The following is a 26758-nucleotide window of genomic DNA, read 5'->3' as shown; positions in this document are numbered from 1 at the left end:
CGAATAGATCAGACAAATTTTGAGTTTTATTTCATAATGTTAGAGGTTTGAAGAACCTTTCACTAAGATTTGAACATGAGTATGTATTTGACCCAAGCTGATTTTCTAATGACTTGTTTGCGTGGATAAAAACAACGCAAGCAGATATTTAGAAATTCATTTTGGGGAATGGATTTACTCTTCAAGTTCGACAAATAGGCCTTTTTACTCATATTACCCATACTATGTGATCATGTCAGAAGTCCAAAATTTGTGTAAGAAGGGAAAAGTTCAGTTGACCATTCGAGCATATATGTTAATTAACATTTTTTTTAAAGATTTCCATTATTTAACATTTCCAGTGGACAAAAATGGGCACTTATGATAACTCGTCATCTGTCAGATGTGATAGCATAATTATGATTATGAAGATGCAAATGATGACATTTAATGGGTATAATCTAAACTATCACTTAAATATTCCTGATTTTAAACCGAGCCAAACAGAAATGGTTGTTACTGAACATGTAACAAATTTACATTTAAATTAGTATGTGACGGTTATAGAATATCTATGGTAAACTGTATCCTGTTACGAATTTTGGTGTTATGTAATGTTTTGTCGGAATTGTAACATATTGTTCCGAGAATTTAAATGATTTCAATAATTCAGATGCGATTAAAATGTAGCCATGAACGAGGCAGAATGAAGAAATGTACATTAAGGCCATCTTTTGTTAGTTGCTGTACGGAATTTTGTTCTCAAAACTTGATTGTTTGTGTGTGTGCTTGTGTGCGTGCGTGCGTGTGCATGCGTGTGCATGCGTGTGCATGCGTGTGCGTGCGTTTGTGAAAACATATGGTCGCAAGGTATTGAACTCTATTGCTATAATTCAATGATGAAACAAGCATAAGAACAATTTGTGATTTTTGCTGAGTGGGGTTTGCCCACTCGGCGCTTATATAATTAACACTTGATTGAGATTTTTTCTTGAGATCTACGGTCAAACGCCTTAGTGTGAGGATAATATTGAGTTTTCTACTTTTGACCATATGTTCAGTTTTATCTAAGGTGTCTTTCTTCATTGAATTATAGAATTATTGACTCCATATCCTCCATTTATGAGTAATGTTCTTGTGTGTGCTGATTGTTACCCCCAAAGTGAAACCTATGCTCCTACATTTTAGTGACCTCTTTTTCGTAACAATATCCCAGACAGTGGGAGCAATAGCTACAGAGTCACAGGCATCTCACCGGAATCTTCCGCTGTTCCATACCTACTAGATTTACATTATTCTAACACGCAACTGACCGGAAGTAAAAGGACTACCCTGCTGTTCTACACAATGGCAATGACCGTGTATAGTACAAGCACCGTATGACGCGATATTGACTGACAAATAGCAATCAGTGAATAACTGAACACACATGCACCGATACGACAAGGCGTTGGACTGAATGTACTTCTATTCCATCCAGTAGCTGAAACGGAATAACTGTTTTGTAATAGTCATGGCCTCGTTTGACAAAGCAATATTGGCACTGACGCTGTTAGGTACTTGTCAATCATGTTAAATAGGGTCTATTTGAAAATGCGTCACACCAAAGGACGTTCAAAGATGGTACTTGTTGTCACATTGCCTAGCGCTCGGCATTAATGGGATAAAACAAGGACTGGTCGGCTCGGAAGCAGTATACTATGAGTGGGGGTATTCATGTTAAAACTGCGGCATGATATCTCAGTTGGCTAGCACCGGCATCAGTCCGAGTTACTGCAAGCACACACACACACACACACACACACACACACACACACACACACACACACACACACACACACACACACACACACACACACACACACACACACACACACACACACACACACACACACACACACACACACACACTTGCTGTATGTCGCTACACATTGCAATCATCTTGGACACGACACCTCACCACCTCATAATTCCAAACATGAACTTATTTCAAACTGTAAAGTGAAAATGAAAAATAAGTGTTGAAATCAAAACAGCTCTCCTGCAAACTATAGTTGTTTAACACTGCACTCAGTAATATCCATCTATACGACGGCGGTCCGGACGTAATCGAGTCTGGACCAGAACAAAACAGTGAGTGATACAAATAACACAAAGTCCTTTCCATATTCACAAGAAATATCTGTTAAAAGCAGAGTTGATACCAATACCGACAACATCATGAACGTGTATTTATTTGTTACTACCAAATAGTCATTATATCAGTTCTTCGCGGAAAGCTGGGCGAACCGTTGGCATCCGTCACAAACACATTCAAAGGCAAGTAAATTGTTCACCTGTAAACACACGGGAACATATGGTCAAAATATGAAATTGCATCAAACTTATGCGTCAAATTACCATCTACATGTCTACCCCAAAACTTCCTGAAGGCCTTACTGAGGCCTTGAAGGATTTGAGCAAGAGTCATATGGACCTCTTTGCACTCTTCGTAGAAAGTCATGCTCGATTGTACCTCAAAGGCTGGATCCGCTGGAATATTGCTCAACATAAATGGGAAGTTGACTATTGGAAAGAAGAAGACATGCCTCTTGTCATACAGTCTTGTGGAGACTCCTAATCTGTATGCACAGATCCAAGTTTGAGACAGATGAGGCGGTTTCCTGTGTTTCTAGTCCAGGAAGCCGTTGTACAAAACAACCTTAGCACTACAACTGTCGTAAGTCTATGTTAAGGTAAGGGAGTTACGATCACCTTAGCGCTAAGATCGCTAGTGGAGTGAGTGAGTTGGCTTTAACTTTGCTTTGAACACTATATCAGTTTTATTACGGCGTGTCAGCTTGATGTAAGAGGAAAACCGGACGTAATGCAGGTCTTAGACGTTTACCACTTTGGTGAAACCCACAAGCACGAGTATGGTGTTGAAAAACCTAGAAACATAATCAGGGCGATCCAAAATTCTAATTCAGGGGAAGGGAATTGGCTGTTTGACCTTTATTGAACTCCATGAGATCACATGCCCCCTGGAGAAAGGAAGGAAGTGGTCAATCGCTCGATGTAAGATGACATGCAGTCAAACGAATCAACGAGACTGACCACTCGATCCACTGAGTTGGCACGTTCAGCAATCTTGAGATCTAATCTAACCCAGTAAAAAGTAAATAGTGATGATTAGCAGTTGGCTTCTTTCTTGGATTAGTGATTCATAGCACAAGGAAGGATATACATCGCTAAAATGACATCAATAACAAATGTAAAATGTAATACAATGTAATGAACTCAAATGTTGATGAAAAAATAATAATATATGTAATTGAGGTTGTGTTCATTAAATTCATCAAAAAGAGCAAACACAAGGAGCCATTACATAAATCTGAATTTACGCCAGAAATCTTAAGTATGTTCCTATGAGAATTCCAGAAAAGAGTGTATTTCTACGTGAAAAGAAAATACAAGTGCATCATTTTAACCACTGGGTGCTTATCTGCTATAAAATAATACATATTTCATTCCCAAATGACAATATCTGCATAGAAATATACGAAACGATGTATAATTTTCATGATCAAATTGACTTTTCAAACTTTTTTTCCATCAGGTAATGATAAATCTAATAAATATCTTATGAACCTGACCAGGATATACTTTCTATTCTTCGGGAACAGAAACGCGGCTATTTACCAGTGCCACTGTGATCGAATGAAGTGATATGTTTTATCAGACAGACATTCATTTCCTTTGTGTTGGAATTCCTAACAAAAACACAACATTTCCACAAAATAAATGAGAGAATTGGTACATTTGCGTGTTGTGTAATTGCATTTGAAAGTTGCCCTGGACACAAAAGAGAACTTGTGAGTTTAATTTTCTTTTATGTTTGATAAATGTCCTCGGTACAGTAGTAAAATGGATGTATACCTCATGAAAGAAATATATTATGACTATGTTATGACTATCCAACGCAATTTCAGCAGATCAATAATAACTTACGGATAAATAGTGAGATAACTACTATTATATCATGCAGTTGTCACCCTGATCCAAATGTAATCTTTATTCCTGCAGCCTTCACTGTTTATGTTCAATTATAAACACTATCACTATGTCGAATTGTGTGGTTAAGATTGAATGAGTGAGTGAGTTAGTGATTATTGCTCAACTCCATATTAACAATAGTGTAGTTCTTTGTGGCGGGAGAAATAAGAAATTCCAGGATTTGATGAACATCCAAGATAATTGTTCAAATATCAAACGTATAATAATATTTTATTTAAGTTTTAAAAGAACAACCTTTTCGTACTGAGCATTCCATAGATCACGTTGCAAACATCACCAACGAAAAGAAATTGTATACATGTATGGTATTTGTTGATATTGAACTTAACTTAAAAGCGATTCTTCATGTGCGTGTATAATGTCACAGTACTGTTTGTTGAGATTTGATATTTGTGATCTATTTCGAGTCACTCATCTAAGGTTGGTTACTGAGCAATCTGTTTTTATATTTCATACTTATACACATTTTATGAAAGGGTATTAAGTTTAGAGCACAGGTGAGGTCATCGGTGATAGTGGATTAGTTGGACTAGGTTTAGACGATCAAAGGATCCAAGAAATGAGGATCGCAGCGCTGGCGACTGATTGACTGTCATCGATGGCTTGAATTGATACTCGTGCTCTCTTTCAATAGTTTGCCTTGCCCAAACTTGATTATTTACAGGCACCTGCAATAAATCTGGAACTATGCTAGCTGTGGTGTTAAATATTATTGAAACAATCGCTGTAATAGCCAATTAAGACAATGGGATGCTAATACACCATCGTCAATGTATCATCAATATGACGTGACAATGCATAAGGAAACGACCTGTTTGAGAAATGCATAGGTACGGCTATTGAGGTAGAAACATGCTGGGCAGTTGCTGTCAATAATATAATATAAGGAATTCATTTGAATCAATTAGTGATTCTATATGGTTGTATATTTAATGACAGATATATGCGTCTGTTATTTAATGTGATTAATTGGCTTCAGTAATGTCTACAAGGAAGGTGTAACGTCATGTACCTGTGGCAAAGGATAGCAATACTTTGAAGGAGTGACACTCTGTGTCATTGTCATTCTTGGAACTGTATTCCTTCCAAGGCCTCGCTTCGAAAAGCTACCATCGTAAATCTATGACAGAATACAGGGGAGGTTAGATGTTATGTAGACTTTACTGAAGTCGATTATTCACACTTACCTGTATAACTGTCATTAAATATTCAATCAAAGCCAACCACCAATTGATGTAACAAATTGATTTGCATGTACATTTAGATCATTTTGCACCACGTAGATCATTTTGTGAAAATTAAGTCAATCTCGTTTGCATTAATGGGCCCAGTGGTCTTAGGCGCCGCAATTCGCAGTGCCAGAAACCTATGATTGTGGTTTCCCTATTTGGCAGCATCATGTCGGTGCTCGTGGGTTTGATAGAAACTGGTAAACGTCCAATACCTCATTCATCTCTTAATCACTTTGTGCACAAATTAAAAGGATTGATAAGTGAGTGACGTAAAATGATTTAATTTGTAAATATAAATAAAACTGGAAGACATGCATGGTCATTGCGAAATGGCAAACGCACAGGTCAACATCAGTTTCATCTGGCCCGAATAAAACAACGTCAGTATGACTATCATCAATATGATAAATAAACATTAATTTTGTATTCAAATACAGTGACAGTCAGACTGGATTATAAAGAGACTATCACTAACGACGATGCTTATGACACAATTTAAGGATTAAACCTAAGACACATAAACAGACATACAGACATTATTAAATGTAACGTTAACGCAATTAAAGGTGTTTATGAGGACAACACCGTACATCTAACAACAAGTTTACTCAAAATTCGTTTGCAATGAAATACCTATTTTGAAAAATAACAGCGATACCAACAAAACTAAACAGCAGGTTAAACCACAAATATACACATGTACTCTTTCTGATTGCATGGGGATGTTTGATGCTAATCTGAGGGAGCCTGTTAAATCGGATAACATGTTTACTTCAACATCTATTGTTCTTAAATGCGAAGGTAAAAGGAACGGTTAGTGAGAAGTACAAATGTGTTCACGACGCTGTTCAACGACGTAGTCTTATGTGTTATTGATACACTCTCATCCATAATTACTTTCGTGATTTAAAAAAAATATCAGTTCATCCTTCAAACTGACTGCAGCCACGTTATTATAATTACTAAATATTATTGTTATTATCATGATCGAATCAAGAAATTATCAAGGTAAAAATTACAAGTCGGGGGATGTCATATATTGGGTTTAACTTCACTTATATTTCACAAATATATACGAGGGGTGTCTGAAAGGTTCTGGGCCTAACGACGAAGGATGTATAGTACACCTTTAACAGTTATTATGCACAATACTTTCCATGCTTACAGGATGCATTTGAACCAAATACGCAGCCAGCCATTCATGCGGACATGGTGTCGGCTTGAGGGGATGATGCTTCTTCCTTTGCCATAGTTTAGGTGGGTAGTGGAATTCAAGAGGGGAAGACACCAGGAAGACGTTCGGCTGCCACCACCGATGAAAGTATTGACGAAAACATGGTGTGGTTATGGATGACCGACGAAGTAACACAGCTAATACAATAGGGATGAGGAATGAACTCAGCATGACAAATGTTTCAGCAGACCGGGTACCAAGGCTTCTGACTCCAGTTCAGAAATGCTCGAGGTTCTTCATCTCTCCTGAGAAAATACGTCAGTTTGGTGCAGATCAGCTGATTATGTTTTCTAGGATTCCAAAGGAATCGTACTGGTGGACCACCTTACGAAAGGTCAGACCATTAATGACCAATATTATGCTAATCTGCTCAGGCGACTGCGTGAGAATATCATGGTTAAACGTCGTACAAAACTCAATGCACATGCACATAAGTCTGTTGCCGCCATAGATGCAATGCATGACAATGGCTCATTGAACAACTTCTTGATTCACCAGATCTGGCACCGTCAGAATTCTACATCTTTCCAGACTTGAAGAATGTTGATGGCGTCATTTCAGCGCTGTGGATGTCCTTGTTCACCACCCGGAGGAATCCTTCTACACTAGTGCGATCAAGGTACTCCAGCATCGTTGGCAGAAGAGTATGGACCTCGGAGAGGATGTTATGTTGAAAACTAATTATCAACCAACTCCATCAACGCGGTACATCAAAGTTAAGCTCAGAACTTTTCAGCCACCCCTCGTATATCAATCGTTTGATGTTGGAGGAAAGCACATTGTGATGCAAGTCACTTTTATCTTTTGAGTGGTGGTGGGTTGCCACTTAGTACTATTATTGTACTGATACACTAAGGATCATTGTCAGGGGATCCGAACTCACATATACCAGCACTCCAAAGTCACGCATCTCTCCACTTTGAATTGTGAGCCCGAGACGACAAGGTCATCCCTTTTAGGTTACAAAATACTTCAATGCATACAAATTAATAGCCTAAGTGAACACTTACCTCATGCTGTAACCGACTGACAAGTATAGAGAGCGAAACTGAAAAGACTGACCGCGGGCTGACCCCATGTCAGTAATATTGGTTCTGTGGTGACCGAGTAAGAAAACAAGATATCAGATCAATGAATCAATTACATGGTACTGATGTTGGTCCTATCCCCAATTGTCAGATACCCCAGTTGTAAGATTCCCCATTTGTCAGATATCCAAGTTGTAAGATAATCCAGTTGAAAGATACCCCATTTGTCAGATACCCCAGTTCTAAGATAACCAATTTGTCAGATACCCCAGTTGTAAGATACCCCAGATGTAAGATACCCCATTTGTCAGATACAAGAGTTGTAAGATACCCCATTTGTCAGATACCCCAGTTGTAAGATACCCCAGTTGTAAGATACCCCAGTTGTAAGATACCCCATTTGTCAGATACCCAAATTCTAAAATAATCCATTTGTCAGATACCCCAGTTGTAAGATACCCCAGATGTAAGATACCCCATTTGTCAGATACAAGAGTTGTAAGATACCCCATTTGTCAGATACCTCATTTGTCAGATACCCCCGTTGTAAGATACCCCAGATGTAAGATACCCCATTTGTCAGATACAAGAGTTGTAAGATACCCCATTTGTAAGATACCCCATTTGTCAGATACCCCAGTTCTAAGATACCCCATTTGTAAGATACCCCAGTTGTAAGATACCCCATTTATAAGATACCTCAGTTGTAAGATACCCCATTTGTCAGATACAAGAGTTCTAAGATACCCCATTTGTAAGATACCCCATTTGTAAGATACCCCATTTGTAAGATACCCCATTTGTCAGATACCCCAGTTGTAAGATACCCCAGTTGTAAGATACCCCAGTTGTTAGATACCCCATTTGTCAGATACCCCAGTTGTAAGATACCCCAGTTGTAAGATACCCCATTTGTTAGATACCCTAGTTGTAAGATACCCCTTTTGTCAGATACCCCAGTTGTAAGATACCCTAGTTGTAAGATACCCCATTTGTAAGATACCCCAGTTGTAAGATACCCCAGTTGTTAGATACCCCAGTTGTTAGATACCCCAGCTGTAAGATACCCCAGTTGTTAGATACCCCATTTGTCAGATACCCCAGTTGTTAGATACCCCATTTGTCAGATACCCCAGTTGTTAGATACCCCATTTGTTAGATACCCTAGTTGTAAGATACCCCAGTTGTTAGATACCCCAGTTGTTAGACAGTGGAGTAGAGATGGCTTGTCAGAACATATAAGATATACCTGTTGTGGTAATGGACCAGTCCTAATAGACTTAATCATCTGTACAATGTAGTAAAGTAATAAGTAAAGTAAAGTAAATAACGTCGTTTAAAGTTAATGGGTAAAATAATTGATCTATTCAGATGCAATGGGATTATATATTGTTGTATCTTCCATTTAACTCGAAATAATGAAACATTTGATCAGGAAAACAATTGTTTAAGTTATCACCTCAGCTTCTTATCAATTTACATTTTTTCACCAAATTGTGCCTGTGTTGTCAGAGATATCTGAATTTGTCACAGACATAACAGAACAGTTTGCAGAAAGTTGACTTCGTTACATTGCAGAGAGGTACGCCTCGGGGCTCTTCCAATATCAACGCTACAGCACGAACAAGATGATGAAATTATGTGTTCACTGGAGATGTGTCATTAAAGCATTACAGAAATCGGGTTGACCAGTAATCGGTTCCAAACAGCCAAATTATGTATCTTGATGTATTAATACATTGCACCTTGTGGAATTATTTATATGATTATTGGAGCCTATGAAACACAATTAAAGTCTTTTTATCTATATAAGATACTAAAGTCTAGTTTACATGTACTACTTTAACCCAGGGGGATTTTATCCATATGGATACGACATTTAACAAAAACATGTTAATTGGACGAAATATACCCCCTGAGGGTACATTTGGCCCCCTGGGGTAGATGTGTGCATGTAAACCATGCTGTATATTATCTGGACAAGTGTCTGGACAATGGGGAATGATCGGGACTAATCCCTTTTACCACTTTTGGTAACAAGCACTGGATAGTGTGTGTGTGTGTGTGAGAGAGATAGAGAGAGAGAGAGAGAGAGAGAGAGAGAGAGAGAGAGAGAGAGAGAGAGAGAGAGAGAGAGAGAGAGAGAGAGAGTAGAAATAGTTAAAAATATAACAATGCACGACCACACGTTTATCACTATATAACAATGGTAACAATCGCGCCCAACTTAAGAGTACAGCATCATTCTGTGTTTAAACCACGTGTTAAACCAAAACATCCATTATATGTGCCTAAAGACATATGTGTACTTTATATGTGCCTGAAGCCTTTTACTGAACCTTTAATCAGTAGGTACGACCATTAGAAATAAAATATCTCGTCATCACTTATCGAGTAGACAAGATATTTGGTGATGACACTTGTGATTGAATAGACCACAAGAGTACCAATTGCGCCCTACTAAATGAACATTAAATGCCGGATTAAGCAGCATGTTAAAACAAAATATTGTTTATTGATACAGATTATGACTTATATTAAGCATCAACAAAAGCACACTACTTAATCAATGTCTGACCGTTGTTATATTAATGGTCTTGTAGTTCATTGCAGCTATTCTGTGTCGTGTCAATTCTATGGGCCAACTGAGCGTGACATTGAGCTGATGACTTTTTGATATTTGTGTTTAATCTTTTATTACCCATATACCTGTAGATCTAAGATAAGAATAAATACATGCATCAACGCTGGAGTAATGGTTGTGACGTCACACTATACGAGTGAGTGAGTGAGTGAGTGAGTGAGTGAGTGAGTGAATGAGTGAGTGAGTGAGTGAGTGTGTGAGTGAGAGTGAGTGAGTGAGCGAGTTTGGTGTGAGTAAGTGGGTCTTTTCGGGTGAGTAAGTGAGTGAGTGGGGCAATTCAGTTTGACGCCGCATACATCAAGGCGTATAAGGAAGGAAATTCCAAGGTACATCCGTGACTAATGATAAAAATGTAAACTAAGACTGATTATAAGCAAATGTTTATTTATTCCTGACCTCGTTTCACAAAAGATCTAAGGGCTACATCCACATGTACATGTAATTTATTTTGATTAGTCGATTGCGGACAAATCAAGAACACACAATAATAGGTTTCTTGTGTGCAATAAGGGACGCAACTTTTGTCTCAGCCGTGTCGCTTTTATATACACACTGTGACACACTGTGAAACGTGTAAACAAACACATACAATATGATCACAGTTATGAGCTAGAATCCTGTTTTTGGAACTTATAACCACGTACAACAACTGGCCCTTCTCACACTTCGCCATCTTGGATGGAAAACGCGGCTTGGGGTGCATAGCTCTCTGGGTGAATATCCCACTCATACACAGTATACTGAACTCCGAGCCGACCATTGTACATGTTTTATCCCCTTTATGCCGAGCGTTAGGCAGGGTAACAACAAGTACCATCTTTGAACATCTTATTGCAGGACGCAGCCGGGGATCGAACCCCCGACCTTCCGCTCTCCGGGATGACGCTCTTCCACTAAATCCTAAATCACGGAGGCAGTCTCTGAAAGACAATCCAACAAGTTTCTGCTCTCTTTTGGCCCCTTTTGCGGGATACGTTTTGAAATCACCCATACTTACTTTATAGATGCGATCCCAGTTGATAGAAGGTACATTGATAGTACCATATTGATGATCATATTTGAACATCCAAAGAAGGCTCTTATTGTCATCAAAGGAGAAGTCATGTCATAATATGACCAACAGGTCGGTAGCACTATGATGAGTCATGGTAGTCACAAGTAGTGAAGTCCATGTTTTGCAACACCTTCCGATTATTGATCAACTTGGATGAGATGGTGTTCGTATAATGAAATGAAACTGTTGGTGATTCTTGAAATTTGAAATATTGTGAAGCATTTAAGGAAACCGATTTTTGTCTGAAAATGTTAAAAGTGTAAGAATAATGAGTACATACAATGCACGCATAAGCTGTGTAACATGGCAGTGTTGTGAAGCAGAAAGTAGACATAGTATCGGTTTGAGTTTTTACATGCTTTTAAAACGCACTGAATCATATATGACGGCACCACGTTACTTCTCAGTCCTTCTGTGCATCCTATATAGAAACCATATGACAGGATATGCGTGCCAACGTACATACCGTTTCTTTTGATAAAACAATATTACAAATATTGAAACAGACGCTAATCTGTAATGCCATAATCGATATTACTGATAAGAGGAATTTAGGTCAAAATCCCTGCGCTGCAGATGTTGAAAGGCTCCGCGCCTTCAGGAGAAGATGGGATAGAGATAATTGGACTTGCTAACTTCTGAAGGATCCCTCGACGCATCATGTAAGATGTGCTAATGAGGTTACGGGAAAGCCGTCTAGCATGCCGTCGACTTATACCGGCCATTACTGCTTCAAATCATGTCAAGGCCAGCCATGATGTCGATGGTATTGCTTGTTGGAGATATACATTATGGAAATCGATTGATAGAGTAATATCTTACTCGGGCTTCCCTGCAGTTCCTTAGCTATGATAACGAAGGTGACTGGATGTGAAAGAACCTTATCTCAACAGGTGATATGACGATCAAAATGGATTCATAGATGCATCGTTGGCAAATATACTTCTTACCTATGATTTCGTGAAATTCGCAATCTTGTAAATCCAGCCACAAATCCTTTAAATTATTAAATATAAAGGACAGGGTTTGATACGGACATTTAGCTCCGTTGATTTGCATAATTAGAAAACGAAGCAATATTTTCTGTGGAAGTAGACTTTGATCTTTTCATATTTTGAATTTTAGGAACACGATTCTAAGAGGTTCGGTAGGAGTTAATGAAAGGGTCGATAGCGGAGAATTTGTCGCAGCATGTGTCATAAGCCAGTCTTTGAAAGAAGATGATATCCTCTGGACGATAATGATATTTTGTAAAATTCATCTTAGTAATGGATTTGCTCAAAGTTATATGTTCTCTTTATTTTCACCCATTTTGACCATACTTCAGTATTTAACAATGTTTAAAGTTAAAAGATGACTAACTCAAGTTGTTAGTAATGTCGATCAATAAGTTTCAAAACAATAGGGTTTTCCCAGCAATCTTTTTTAAGGTTTTCAGTAACTTTAATATTTAACATTTCAAGGGATCGAAAAGTGCTCTTATTACATATTACACTTTATTTAGTTTGCATGGGAATATTTGCAATTGGCGGAAGACATTGCTCATCTATTAGCTGTCTTGCCTTATGTACGGACTGATTATTTCTTTGTCGCTTTACGCCCCAGACAACACTATGACAGCTATGTCACTTCGGCCTGTTAATCGAGACTGGATGCGACAAACCAGTGACTGGGAACGTGAGTATCGATCCACGCCAAACCAGTGGTTCATAGCAAGATCAACGTCCCCATCGGGGTACTATGATCGTTATTCTGAACTGGAATCCCAACAGGGTCGATACTCTCGGTCCGATATTGAAGTCTTCAGGATGATACCGAGTAAGAGTGAGTGAGTTTTGGTATAACGGTTCACCGAACAGTATTTCAGTGTCATGATCAGATTGTCAGCTTGATAAAGGATGAAAGCCAACTGGTCTAGGGCTTAGACATTTACTATTTGAATGAAACCCACAAACATGGGTATGGCTCTGACAAACCTAGAAACATAACCAGGGTGATTCTTCGATTCGATCCCACGATCGATAAATATCTGACGCCCACTAGATGTCCCTGACCCAACTCTGCACATTGAATTGCGCTCACTTAGAACCTAGGAATGTTATTATTTTATTTAGTCAAATGATAATATGATATGTTTTATCTGAGAAGAGCAAAATTGTGACCAAATGGTTTAAAGGCGCCGTTATAGTCATGATCTAAGAAGAGTTAAATTCTTCTGTTGCTAGCTTCGGAAGTGCTGGGCTTGATGCTCCCGGGTTTTGTAGACCTACATGTATGCCAGTGCCTGTGGGTTGTACCAGCATACACTCCTTCATGCTTGGCAGGCATTATGACCTATCGGAGCAAGTTCAACTAAACAGTCACGATTGGTGCGAGAACAAGTGTATATGAAGAGGTGGTCCTTATATGTTGAGTAAGTAGGGACGCTGCTTTTATCAATATTCTATCAATACGAGACCATCAGGAAAGGATTTCACACATTTTACCTGGAATCGGAGCTCCAATAAGCTGACGAGCGAAACACGAGCCACTGGTCTACCTTACCGCACCCTTAAGAAAGTGAGGTGATAAGATCTTATGGACCTTTATCGTCTCATTATGTCCTGGTGTGAGGGAGTGAATGCTCATTGAACCATATTGCAGCAATATTACGTGTCCTATTTTATATTTACGTCGATTCTTTCAAGTTTTAGGCATCAATGATCTGACTATACACCCGACAGGTCGTGTCTCGGTGGGTATCGGGGACATGGGGAGGTAAATATCAAGGACATGGTGTTATGAATCTTTCAACTCATTACATAAACACCTTTTGTATTTTCCTGTTAAAAAGTAGATGCTCCTTCTTATTGATAGATTTTCTCCATTAGCGGGGTCTCACACTGGAACGCACGACAAGAGTCGATTAAACTCACATCTATTTCCCAGAACTGAGGGCGTTTGGGCAAAGATCATTTAAAGAATAAGAAAAAAAAAATTAGTTACGTATCGGCTTTGCCTTGTTTAGATCGTAGGGCACTACTACCCAATGTTACGTTTCTCAGCACTCCGTTGAATATATTATATATATTGTTCACCTGCAACTATAAATGTTGCAAGTGTGTCTAAAATGCGCGTCATACAAAAACCCAAATGCCTACAAGTTTTTTTTTGTTTCAAACTGTAACATACAAAACAGTTTAATGAATATCGACATCACTTGAGGTTTTACCAAAGTCGCAAACGTCTAATACGTCTTAGAAGCAGGCATGTCGAGACATAAGACAAATACTGTTCAAAACGGCGTTCCTCTCAATTGGCTTCCTACAAACCTCAGTCATATGAGTCACACATATAGTTGTTGTTCTTATGTTGTCAACAAGGTAACGTGTACGCCGATGTGACGTCAAAATCGCCAAACTATTCTCCTGACGTCAAAAATGACCTTTGTTGTGTACATGAGCCTGACAGGCATACTCTTCTGCCCTCTTCAATACATCGTCCGGAGGGAAGCTGAGGATGAAGCTACAGAATGGCGTGTACATTTAGCTGTTGTTGCTCTTTGTTTTCTAGACAGGCATTTTATGCTGGAATATTGTTTCATTATAATCGAATCAAGTGTCCTTATTGAGAAATGCCGTTTTGATGTACTTATTTAAACTTAAAAGCAAATACCGATGTTGAAAACGATGTGACGAGTAGCATGCCATGTCAGGTTGCCGTGTAAATGCACTAAGGGGAATAATGCTTGTCTAGTTGTAATGCAAGATGACAGTGGTTCTTGTGGTTCATCTTCTCCCTGATGAGGCAGACGCACTATGATAGGTAGAGTATTATATCAGATTTCTCTTCGAAATGGTTAGCTCACCTAACCAAACACGTTTGTACCAATCAGCGAATTTTATTTTTCTATCCACTTTACTTTGATCTCTGCGCCATAAACCCTTTTGACATATATACTTCACTCAACACAAATACAACCATGTGAATAAACACAGTTTATAGTACAAATCTGAGGATTCTGATTTTCAATCCTATCAAATATCGTTTTAGTCAGGTGCAGGCTAGCTTCAATAAACTTATAATCATTTTACGAAGATCTGTGTCAATGCAGAGCAAGGAACAGGTGGCAAATTTTCTGCCAATTAGTAGTCTATCGGTCTCATCTAATGGACGCTGTACTCCGCCGGCATAGGAAACCTTAAGAGACAATCACGGTACATCCAGGTCACGTCCTTGGAAGTTCGCCTCGGGCTAAGCTTCTTGTCGACGAGGAGACATTAAGTAGGACTTTCCAAGATGGCGGAGGCTACAGACCCGACGCTCATCTTTTGTCGCAAAGGTCACGTGACCGTATTCGCTCATAAGCTTCCTGTTTCCCCCTAGCAATTTTCGATATCGATTGGAGAAGAAGAATGCTGACCGCATGCATACAGGTTCCGTCAAAGGTTTTCATACAGTCATTTTCCTTTCTCATTACGTGGGGTCGTATAAAGTACGATGTTCTTTTCGTAGGAAAATGACGTGGTTCGATATTCTTTGTTAGATGGTTGTAAGAGAAGAACCTATGCAAGAATATATGACCTTGACTCTTCAAGTCGTGCATTAATTATTCTGACAGATTTGATCGAGATTTGCTTGTCTGATCATATAATTCTGTGATCACTAGAACGACTGTCCATTGTGAGCATTCCATTAAAAAATACTTTACACGTCAGTTCGTGAAATGAGCACACTCTCCTTATCGAAATATACATCATTATCGACTCTTGTGCAGAGGGCAGCACGTTTCACTTGCAGTGCTGTAACCAACGCGAAATGTATCAATAAGGGATAAAAATAACAGGATTCACAAAGTCAGCATGTATCGGATGTAAGATTTAAGTCGGTGTTAAATTTACCCCGAAGAAATAATCTGATAAGAAGACAAAAGGTAAATTATTCTATACAGTTAAACCATTTCTACACCGAGATAATATGAAGTGAATACGTGACTTCCGACTATCAGTATACTACCATCATTTTCTAGAGAAACATTTTTGACAATCTTCATCCGGTAGAAAGGTCAGGTGAGGTGAAATGGAGTTAAACGTCGCGTCGAAGATTATTGCACTTATATAGGGTGTGTCTGTGGTTGCTTGTACTAGTCCGGACAAATGCCGATTTTATAGTGCTAGCCCAATGAGATACCATGCCGCAGTTTAACACGAATAACCCACTCAGACCTAGTATACTGACACCGAGCCGACCAGTCCTTGTTAGAGGCCCCTTAATGCCGAGCGCCAGGCAAGGTAACAACAAGTTCCATATTTGAACGTCTTTTGGTATGACCCCGAGCTTCCGCACCCCGGACGGACGCTCTACCACTAGGCCACGAAGGCGGTCTATCTGGTAGAAAGACATAACTTATACACTACACTTATACATTACAATACCATGTGAATAATAATGGAATGAATAATTTGCCATGGCGGTTGAAGTATCTGTATCGCTTCTTAAATGAGTGAGTGAGTGAGTATAGTTTTAAGCCGATTTAAGTGGGAAACATCAGACATGGGATTCAAACATCGTAACATGTGGGGATATCGAGCCCGGGCCATCGCCAAATCAATGTAGCCACTGGGCTACCCAACCGCTCACATAAAAAAATGTGCGAGTAAAGGTTACCTGAGAGCCATGACCTCGGGACAAAAGTTGCCTACACGGTTTGCAAGTGTTCATCTCTTGCCTGTGACCTTTTAACCTGAGATAGGTCCCTGATATTGAAAACACCTCCTTCAAACACATACACCCACGATCCGGCTTTACAGAAGGTTCCCGGGCACATGAGATGATTTGTTTTGTCAAACGATGAGCTTAAGCATTCAATCCCTGTCGCACTGCCTGCAATCAGTAATGCAGGCCGTCATTTTCTGGTTAAGTCAATCCCCCACCTCCGCAATGAATATCCTTATCTACGTTGGCCATGAACATCGGCCGCTGATAAGTTGAGGGTGGCTTTTACCCTTATTGACAATTTCATGTGTGTGATAATAATGACAGAATCCATCCTCATTTTACCCCCCGAAACGAAGTGGGGCAGGGGAAAGAGGACATAAGAGAAATGAAATTTTACACACTGATGTGAATGGTCACGAGCTTAACTGAGTTAAAGAATTCTTAAATTACTTTTTACAGAGTTATGGTCCTTGCTCCATACTTTTCAATGTAGAGCATACTGCGTGAAATGGGGACAGGTTTTCTCAGAATTTACATAATTTACATGAATGAGAGTTTGCATGCGTAACTAAAAGATGCTTATCAAGACTGAGTTCAAATTGGTTTCCAGAGTTTCGTCGCTTGCTACATGATTTTAGATTTTGTGCATACACAATTACGACCCTTGATCCTTGTTATTTTATCAGGTGCATCGTGTCAGCAAGGGGGACAGTTTTGTTAAAAACTATTGAAGTCACATGACAGAAACTTTACAAGACTTAGTTTGAAAATTGGTGACAAAAAATATTTTATCTAGAGTTGCATCCTTTTGTGTTGTAGATTTCACATTTAATCAGATTTACTCAAAGTCACCCTAGTGCTTATCTTTTCTTGGGGATATATTGGACTCTTTTTATCTAGTTAACATTAGCTTCCATGGTATTCACTACTATATGAACACACAAGATTCTAATGTGCCCCATTGCGGGGGATAGTGATAACGCTGTTTTCTTGTTCAACGTTTCCTGGTTGTTATTGTCAATGATTCATCTAACTGCGTTATGCTAGAGCTGAATATCCCCGACCTTCTTCCAATAGATTAGTCAACTTTTGAAAGGTACCTAAACAATAATAATAAGTACATTTGTATTACGCCAAATTCCTCAATAGGGTTTATACGCTTGACGCAGGATATGAAGAATACAATTCATGTTCTGTCATAGTAATTCTGGAACAGACGTTTCAGTTCAACGAATCACTATCAAATAGGTGTTCGCGCGAGAAGGAGAGCGTATCCTGTCACACACGGTGGCACACATCACAAACACATGAGTGGCGTTTAAAGTTACATTACAGGATTCCCAACGTGATGGGGTACCACTGGTTTGATGCTGTCAGATGCATCTCTGCTCAACGAACAGATTCCGCGCCACCCGTGCAGACCTGATATTATGGGGAGTAAAACATTTAAACCTCAGCTCTGTCTGAAACTACTGTATGGCAAAAGGCCTTTCATGTTCGTGATGGTAATTTCTTCTTGAAAACCCTGCATTCTTGGCGTTGTTCAAGGAACTCTATTACCATGAGATAGCAGAGGGCCTTTGTGCAATATGCTTGTTATTTTTTAATGAAACGAGGGTATAAATATATACACAAAGCCCTGGCCACACATGCCACATGACACTACTCTTGCTGGAGTCGAAAGTATCACGTTGTCTCACAAATACTAAAATTCTAGAATGCAACAAATGTACTATCATGTTAATGATATAGAGACCTTAACAAACATGAAATCATGTAAATTATACATCCTTTATTATCGAGATTTGCGAAACTGAAGTTTAATCTGACATAGATATAAAGAACTTGCGACTATTAACTTCATGAATTTTTCTTGAATTTAAATACCCTTTGGTCGATTATGATTCATATAAAAATGCCGGAATCGCTTAGTCTTTTAATAGAACATTGTAAACAGAACTTTGATCCTTTAATTACGATTTGTAAAAAGAGAGGACAGAATGTGAAAAATGCGACAGTAGGTTTCAAAATGTGGATAAATGATCTTTGAAAACGAATCACATCAGCATGATTGATGTATTGTCAAACGGTCTCAAACAGATTCATCCTACCCATTGGACAGTTTCGTACCATACATAACAACGACGCTTCGAAAAAGTCAACAGCAGGAGAAAACAAAGACCTTTGCACAATTAAGTGGCTTTCTGTGTCTTGGGGAATAACAAGCTGCCAGTGTGAATAAAACTGCACCTCTTCGTGATCCAAAGAAGAGGCGGTAAGCTTCGTTCACGTGCAGTAGAAGAAAAAATCTCCTATGAAACGAAATTGATAGCCATTTTTACGACACGTTCAAAACTAAAAGGAAAGTGTAAGGCATTAGTGTGGATTGCAGATGCTCGCCAGGGGCTAGGCTAGAAGAAATATTGTAATTGCATAAGAAACTATAACATACTTCAAAGGCTCTTATTAATCGGGTTTTACGTCCCTCAGAGACGCGGCTGACTAGATGACCAAACCAGTTTCACATAAGTGGTAATAAGCTGATGATTAGTTTAGGAATCCCTGCCGGAAGTCTTGGAGATTCTTCGTTGTCTCTGGCCGCGACTTCCACCCAATACTCAATTCTGCGGAAGGCCTATCAGTGCACATATTACAAGTTCACATGCTGATGTCTGCCAGATGCCTCATTACATTCCTTATAAAGTCTTGGCTATAAAGCTATAACGCGCCAATCAGGACACGGGGTTGGAGGTGGATGGGGCTGGGAGAGGGCAGTTGCTGAGTTCCCTGAAGGATTGACATATGTGTGGTTGATAATTCGGAAAGGAATAAAGATCAGGAACTCCGGATACAATGTATCCTCTTTGCGTCATGTTTGTCTGTTGTTTAAAGCCGCACTCATCAATATTCCAGCTATATGACGGTGGCCTGGTAATTTGAATGACACAGGGCCAGACAAGTCAGTGATTGATATTATAAGCAACGATCCTGGGTATCGATAAGGCCTAACTGACAAAAGGCACTAAAATATACACTTTTCTTTTCTATCGCGTTTAAGGATTTGGTCGTATTCACAAAATATTACTACTTCGATGTCATCTTCAGGTTTGGAGTTTTTGAGTCTTTACCATTCTAAAGGAACAATGTGTTACGACACGTCACAGTGCACTCTTTGGGTGGCATCACACCATTTGGCAGCAATAGTTGAGTGGATTACGGCCATGTCGCAAACATATTCATTCCTGACAAACAACTTGTTGGCAGAAACTACTTTATGTAGCGGATATATATAACCAGTATCGTTGTTTTGCCAATTAATCTGACTAAAGTTCCCTCAGTATAACTAACAACTGTTGCTGACGTGAATGATGCTACAAATATAGCATTATGTATGCCTTGGTCATTGAAAACTCCGAGAAAGTACAATATATCTAAGTATCTACCTCCGGGCTTGGCCCATTCCTAAGTGAAGCAGTTGACCTTTTCCCTGAGATATGCTTAGCCCTGACCGACACTGATACCGACACTTCACTGTCCTTGCTGCTAATTACTAATATACCCCTGTCCACAGTTTATTGTTTGATCTGCTTTTCATTCCAATTGACATGTTTTACTGTTGCATATATATTAACTTGTATCAGACACAGTTTTGATCACAGATGAAATAAATTTTGAAAAGTTGTCCACTTGTCTATCATAAAAGATTTTGGAAGCTTAATTAAGGCCATGAATGTCAAACAACAATCATTGATAGCAAAGAAAAACCTTACTTCCACGCTCATAACGTTCAACATAACCGTCGAGAGATACATGTATTGGTAAAAATGTTAGTACATGTCTACATGTAAAATTTATACCTTGTTTTCATGTCGAATGAAACATTACTTTTGACGAAAAAGAAAATTTAAAATATTTCTAATAACTTGTTCTTTTCATCGAAAAATTGGCATTTTGAACAAAACTGTCTTGGCTCTTTATTTTAAAGCAATAACATTTTCCCTACTTATAAAGCGATATTATTATTTCGTCCTTTTACAAAATGTTACATGATGATCCATGATAAATTTGTTTGTAATAAATTATGTGACAGTGGCACCTTTGAGCGACCTTAAAAACCGCGGTGAAATGAATACGTCTAGGAGCAGGATGCACGGTGAAATGAATACGTGTACGAGCAGGATGCACGGTGAAATGAATACGTGTAGGAGCAGGATGCACGGTGAAATGAATACGTGTAGGAGCAGGATGCACGGTGAAATGAATACGTGTAGGAGCAGGATGCACGGTGAAATGAATACGTGTAGGAGCAGGATGCATGGTGAAATGAATACGTCTAGGAGCAGGATGCATGGTGAAATGAATACGTCTAGGAGCAGGATGCATGGTGAAATGCGGCGCGTTAGATTATGCAAGGAAAAAGCTAAACTGTATTGTTCATGTTAATCGACGTTAATAGTGAATGGATACTACTTATAGTCTGTGTTATAAGATAATAAGAAAAATAAAGGCTCTGAATCAAGTATTTAGTCGTGGAAAACAGGTCCCCCAAACCATGTTTGTAAATCATCTCAGCCAAAGGACATTGATCGTTGCTCATTCTATCAACCACGGTCTTATCTGATGCGGAATCGATTCAGTCCGCCGTAACCAAACTGTAATTGTGCCAGCGGCCCTAAAGTACAGTTACTCACGCATTCATATATTTAATTTGTGTTATCCAAACTCTTGGCGTTGATATGAAGGCCTGGTGATTCAGACTAAACCCTTCCCGTAATCTTAAGAAAGCAGAGTTTACGATTCCGACTGTATCAAAGCATGTCCTAAAAAGTCACTATCAAATAGTGGCGATACCCGGTGTTCACGAAAATGTGAGCGTATTCTGCCCTACCGGTTGCAAGTCAAGTGTTTACCTGAACAAAGACGGGAACATATGGAACAAGTAAAGATTGGGTACTTTCTACTTTTGAATCATTGCTTCAAGCAATGAGAAACTGGGAAAATTGAACGTTTCCGTATATTTCTGAAGAGAGGGTGATTGAAAAGACTGGAAGAGTCAACTTCCAAGAATACGTCAGATATATAGTGATGCTGCTCATCGTGCGACTTGTGAGACTCTAGCCATGTTGTTTCTCAACAGGGGTTTCAAGACATAATTGCCTGTGCAACATTCCGCTGAACCTTGAAATTGAAATATGCAGAGAAAATTATATGAATATAAAAGTATGCAGATGAAAAGCATGCTGCAAACTAACATACTTTGGATGAAGATGACATCGTGTACACATATGTGGCAACCACTGTACACTTTCAAATGCAATGATGCGAGATATGATTCCTCAGACACGTCTTGAGACAAGTTCCATATGTTGCATCTGTGTCAGGAGTTAATACAGGCCTAGTTACGAAAGAAATGATGTCTTGTACGGCTTCGCTTATACATGTGGCAATATCAGTGCCAAATAATGGATCTGCTGTTTCTGGTGCTGGAAGTTCTAGAATTGACGAGGGACTTGACAGAGATTCTGTCAGTGTCAAACCCTGGAATCCAGTCAGCAGTGTTCAAGACACTGTTGTGCACCTGAATATGTTCCACGACGATCTCAGAGACTGCGTCATGCAACTGTACATTAGCAAGATTATGTGTTTTTATGTGAACTTCAAATGTTGATGATCTTCAATACATTCAACATGCAGCATATGCTGAAGTGACATTTCACTTTTGAAACACATTAATACCTTCTCATGTTTATGACAGTTTGATAATGGAAGTTTCTTGGTACCCTTTCTGAAAGTATCTTTTAAAAAATAACTGATTATCGCTGAACCTATTGCTATTATGGAAATTCTGAAGTGTAAAATGTTACAACATGTGTTGAGACATTTAACATGGAAGGATTTCTCGTGAATTGATAAAAGTCATGTTACATGTCTAATTGCCCTCAGAACCGCGCCATCACTTGATATTTTCAAGCCAAGACTTAAAATATATTTGTTTCAAAACTCAGCCATTTAACTCTTGTTTACATATGTATACGTGTTCGAGCATGCTTTGTTGCCTGGAAGTTAGCGCTTTAAAATAATTATTATTATTTTTATGTACAGATTAAAATTCAAAAAATGCACCAAAGAGTGTTTGGGTGATCCTGGCACAGTCAGGATGGTTAGACTCATTACCAGCTGTATACGGGCCTATTCCAAAGAATTTTAGATTTATAATTCTCCATGACGCCCTCTACATATTATGGGTCGTACCATGGATGGACCTCTGTGTCAAAACCACAAGCATGTCGAAGACGGTAATAAAATGAAACAGCCACTCCATCATGTCGCTTAAGATACCGTGTTTGTGTCAAAGCTGGGCATCGACTGACAAGGTGTTAGGCAGTCTAATTAAATTCATTACATATTCTACATTTCATATTTACATTTTGATGCAAAATCACACACTGACGGTTTCGAGTGGGAGGTGACTGGTCCTGAGAAGCAAACAGAAAGCCTTCTGTTTCACCTTTCAGGTCAGACGACTTCATCGAAGCAAAGGACTCTGCAGGATTGCTGATCTTCTCAACACTCTGCACATAAACTCGATGCAGTGGTCGTTCAGATAGCCTCTCCTTTAAAAACTGAGTATGGGCCGACTTGATATGGCACTTGAATGACACTCATTTCTGTACCGTCCAGCAGTACAGAACCATCAACAAAATCAACACCGACATTGAGATTATGTCCCACATCCTTGGCTCGTTTTAGAAAACTGTGGAATGCCTAGTTTTCATCATGAGTCTTGACATGCTTCACAAGAGGATCATCACACAAATAAATGTGTGCAAAAGTGCACCAAACAATTCTATCATGAAGAGCCCCAACGTTAATCAAGCCACGTCTTCCCATAATGATTGGTAAATATAAGCGATTGAGGGAAGAGCGAGGGTGATGGGATCTTTTGTCTGACATGATTCTTCGTGTGAGGGTGTCAGTACCCTGAATTTCTTGTTTCGTCCAATCAACACCACCAAAAGAACACGAAAGGACGGGCACAACATAAGTATTTGTGGCTTTGACTTTGTTGCGAGCGTTCAGTTCTGGTATTTTATAAAAAGTCTTCATATGTCATATACAATTTCAACTTTAATGTCTAATGTCACGCTACCTACAATAATAATTTCAAGAAAATAACAAACATGAAAAATCAGGTATCTGTTCTTAGAAAGAACGCCTATAAAGTTGAGTAGAAATTGATCATCTAATTTACTCATACAAAAATATCAATGATGCTCGTACAACCATAAGAGTGAATTATATTTGCAACGTATTTGTATGGTTTCTCATTGAATCAATGTTACTTTGTTTTCATTCTCAATTGGCTGCAGTTTGAAATTTTGAATAGAAAATTGTCGCCGCTCGAAACATAGTAGTAAACAATTTTATAACTACGAGCGGACTCGTGTGTGATAAAAACACAATGGACCGAAAATATGTCAAGACTGCACCTTTGCCATTTGGAACGTACACGGTATTCGAGTAGAAACATAGTAATAAACCATGAAAAGAAATGGCAGCACTACCATAATGCGCACTGAACCAAACATTTATGTATTGGCCTGGGAAATGTCGGGTACAGATCCACAATGACACATTTATTAGATTGAATTACATCGTAATCGAGTGGTCATCTTAGCTCATAGATGAGACTCGATGCTCACTATTTCGACCATGGTGTTGTCCGATACTGATTCGATCCAGTAACTGTAACAGTATCTGTGGCGTTAAAATATATTTTTCACTCATATATTCAAGTGATAGTGGCAACATTGATCCATGGACAGTTAACACAAATTGGTGACATTTCTACCTTCGCTACCCAACCAAGGTCACCATCTTACTGCTGCGACAGTTATTTCCTAAAAACTCAACTATGGCACCTAAACTTTAAGAACACGTTACGTTCTTCACGAAGAAGAGAGAAATCAACCGAATGAGACAAAGGCCACAACATGCTTTTGAAATATAACATCAATATTGGGCTGTTGTAAATGTGTGTCCATTCCGCATTCCTCATGATGAAGGTCATCTGATTTTACTGCCGAAGGTGCAGATGTCCTCTACAACTTTCACCGGAAGATGATGAGAAGAAGCACTTGATGACCAACGGTCAAATTGTGCCGAGGGGAAGTCATATTGACGCATATGAGGAGACAGTAAAGCAGTTGTACAAATTGTTGAGCGAGGACAAATTAAAGAGGATTTTGCGAGTAGCGACCGAATTTTGGGCGGGTTGGGTTATCGATCTTGCTCGGCTGGCGGCAGAGCCTTTGATGACAGCTCAAGCGCCACTGTCTCTGTAATTACTGCCTACCTGGCGGTGTTCGTGAGACGCAAGATCCACGTTCTTGCCATCAGACCTATAGGTGCAGCAGCTTGTTGGAATATGACTCATGTACAAGTCATTCACCACTGAAAGAGACTGCTGTTCTTCACATCAACAGTTCAAATTAAAAAATATAAACATTGATAAACTGAAAATTTTGAACGACTTTTTCAATCGAAGCCGTCATATTACCATTGTGTTTCTTCCTTTATCTTTAACACGCACACGGCAACCAATTACGACTTGTGCAGCGGAATTATTAAGAGGCTTCCCGCTAAATGTATCTCTATAAAACAACATTGTTTCTTCAAACTATCCACATGTAGATTGTTCGTGTTCGGCATACAATCGTGGTTACCACACACATCCTGATATTTAACTAAAACACTTATTAAGATCTATAATACCTAATAAACATTTACATTGTGCCTTTGGGATTAATTCTTATCTGGTGGTGCATTTTCCCGACATTTTAAAGATCATTGACAGTGAGTTCTTGTAACCTAATATTAACATTGTTCTTGTAATTATAATAATAATAATAATAATAATAATAACAAAAACAACAACAACAATAATAATAATCACAATTAGTTTATGTAGTTTATGTGCAGTGTGTTGAGAAGTTCAGCAACCCTTCGCTTGGATGAAGTCGGCTGACCTGAAAAGTGAAACTGAAGGTTTTCTGTTTGCTGCTCGGGACCAGCAAAATGTAAATATGAAATGTTGATTATGTAATGAATTTAAGTAGACTGTCCAACACATTGTCAGTGGATGCCCAGCTTTTGCGAAAAACACAGTATCTTAAGCGACATGATGGTGGTCTTGACACAGAGGTCCATCTTAGAGGTACGACTAAGAATATGTAGAGGGCGTCATGGGAAATCCAGGCCAACAAACCTGATCTTGTCCTTTTTGATAAATCCAATGAAATCATTTATATCACTGACGTTTCTGTCCCTTTTGACACTAATGTGATTGACAAGATTCAGGAAAAACATGGCAATTATGCGGACCTCGCTTTCGAATGTCATGCTTGCATCCCAAGTACAAGGTTGCCCGACTCCCCATTGTTCTCGGTGCCTTAGGTTTGGTACCTCCCAATCTGTTGACTGACATTGGGAGAGTACCCGGGTTTTCTACCAGGAATACAGCCCTTCTGACCATCTGGGTAATGCAGAAGGCTGCAGTGTTGGGGAGTCTTCACATTCTCCGAAAAGTTCTGGGTGGGTTTGACTAGGCAGCGCTTCTTGGGGGAAGTCCCATTCGCTGTCTGGGCTGCGGGTAGAGGGGCAAGGGCCCTGAGCTGAAGATGAGCCTAACCAGACTGACTGTGCCAGGATCACCCAAACCCTTTTTGCTGAATTTTTTATTTTAATATGTAAATAATATTAATAATCTCAACAACAAATAGAAAACCTGAAGTTTAGAACCTTGAAGCTAATTATAATCTTTAAGTCACTGGT

The sequence above is a fragment of the Haliotis rufescens genome, unplaced genomic scaffold (assembly GCF_023055435.1).
Source record: "Haliotis rufescens isolate VD_foot unplaced genomic scaffold, xgHalRufe1.0.p SCAF_4, whole genome shotgun sequence".
In the NCBI taxonomy this organism is placed as follows: Eukaryota; Metazoa; Mollusca; class Gastropoda; order Lepetellida; family Haliotidae; genus Haliotis; species Haliotis rufescens.
This window is presented reverse-complemented; position numbering follows the sequence as displayed.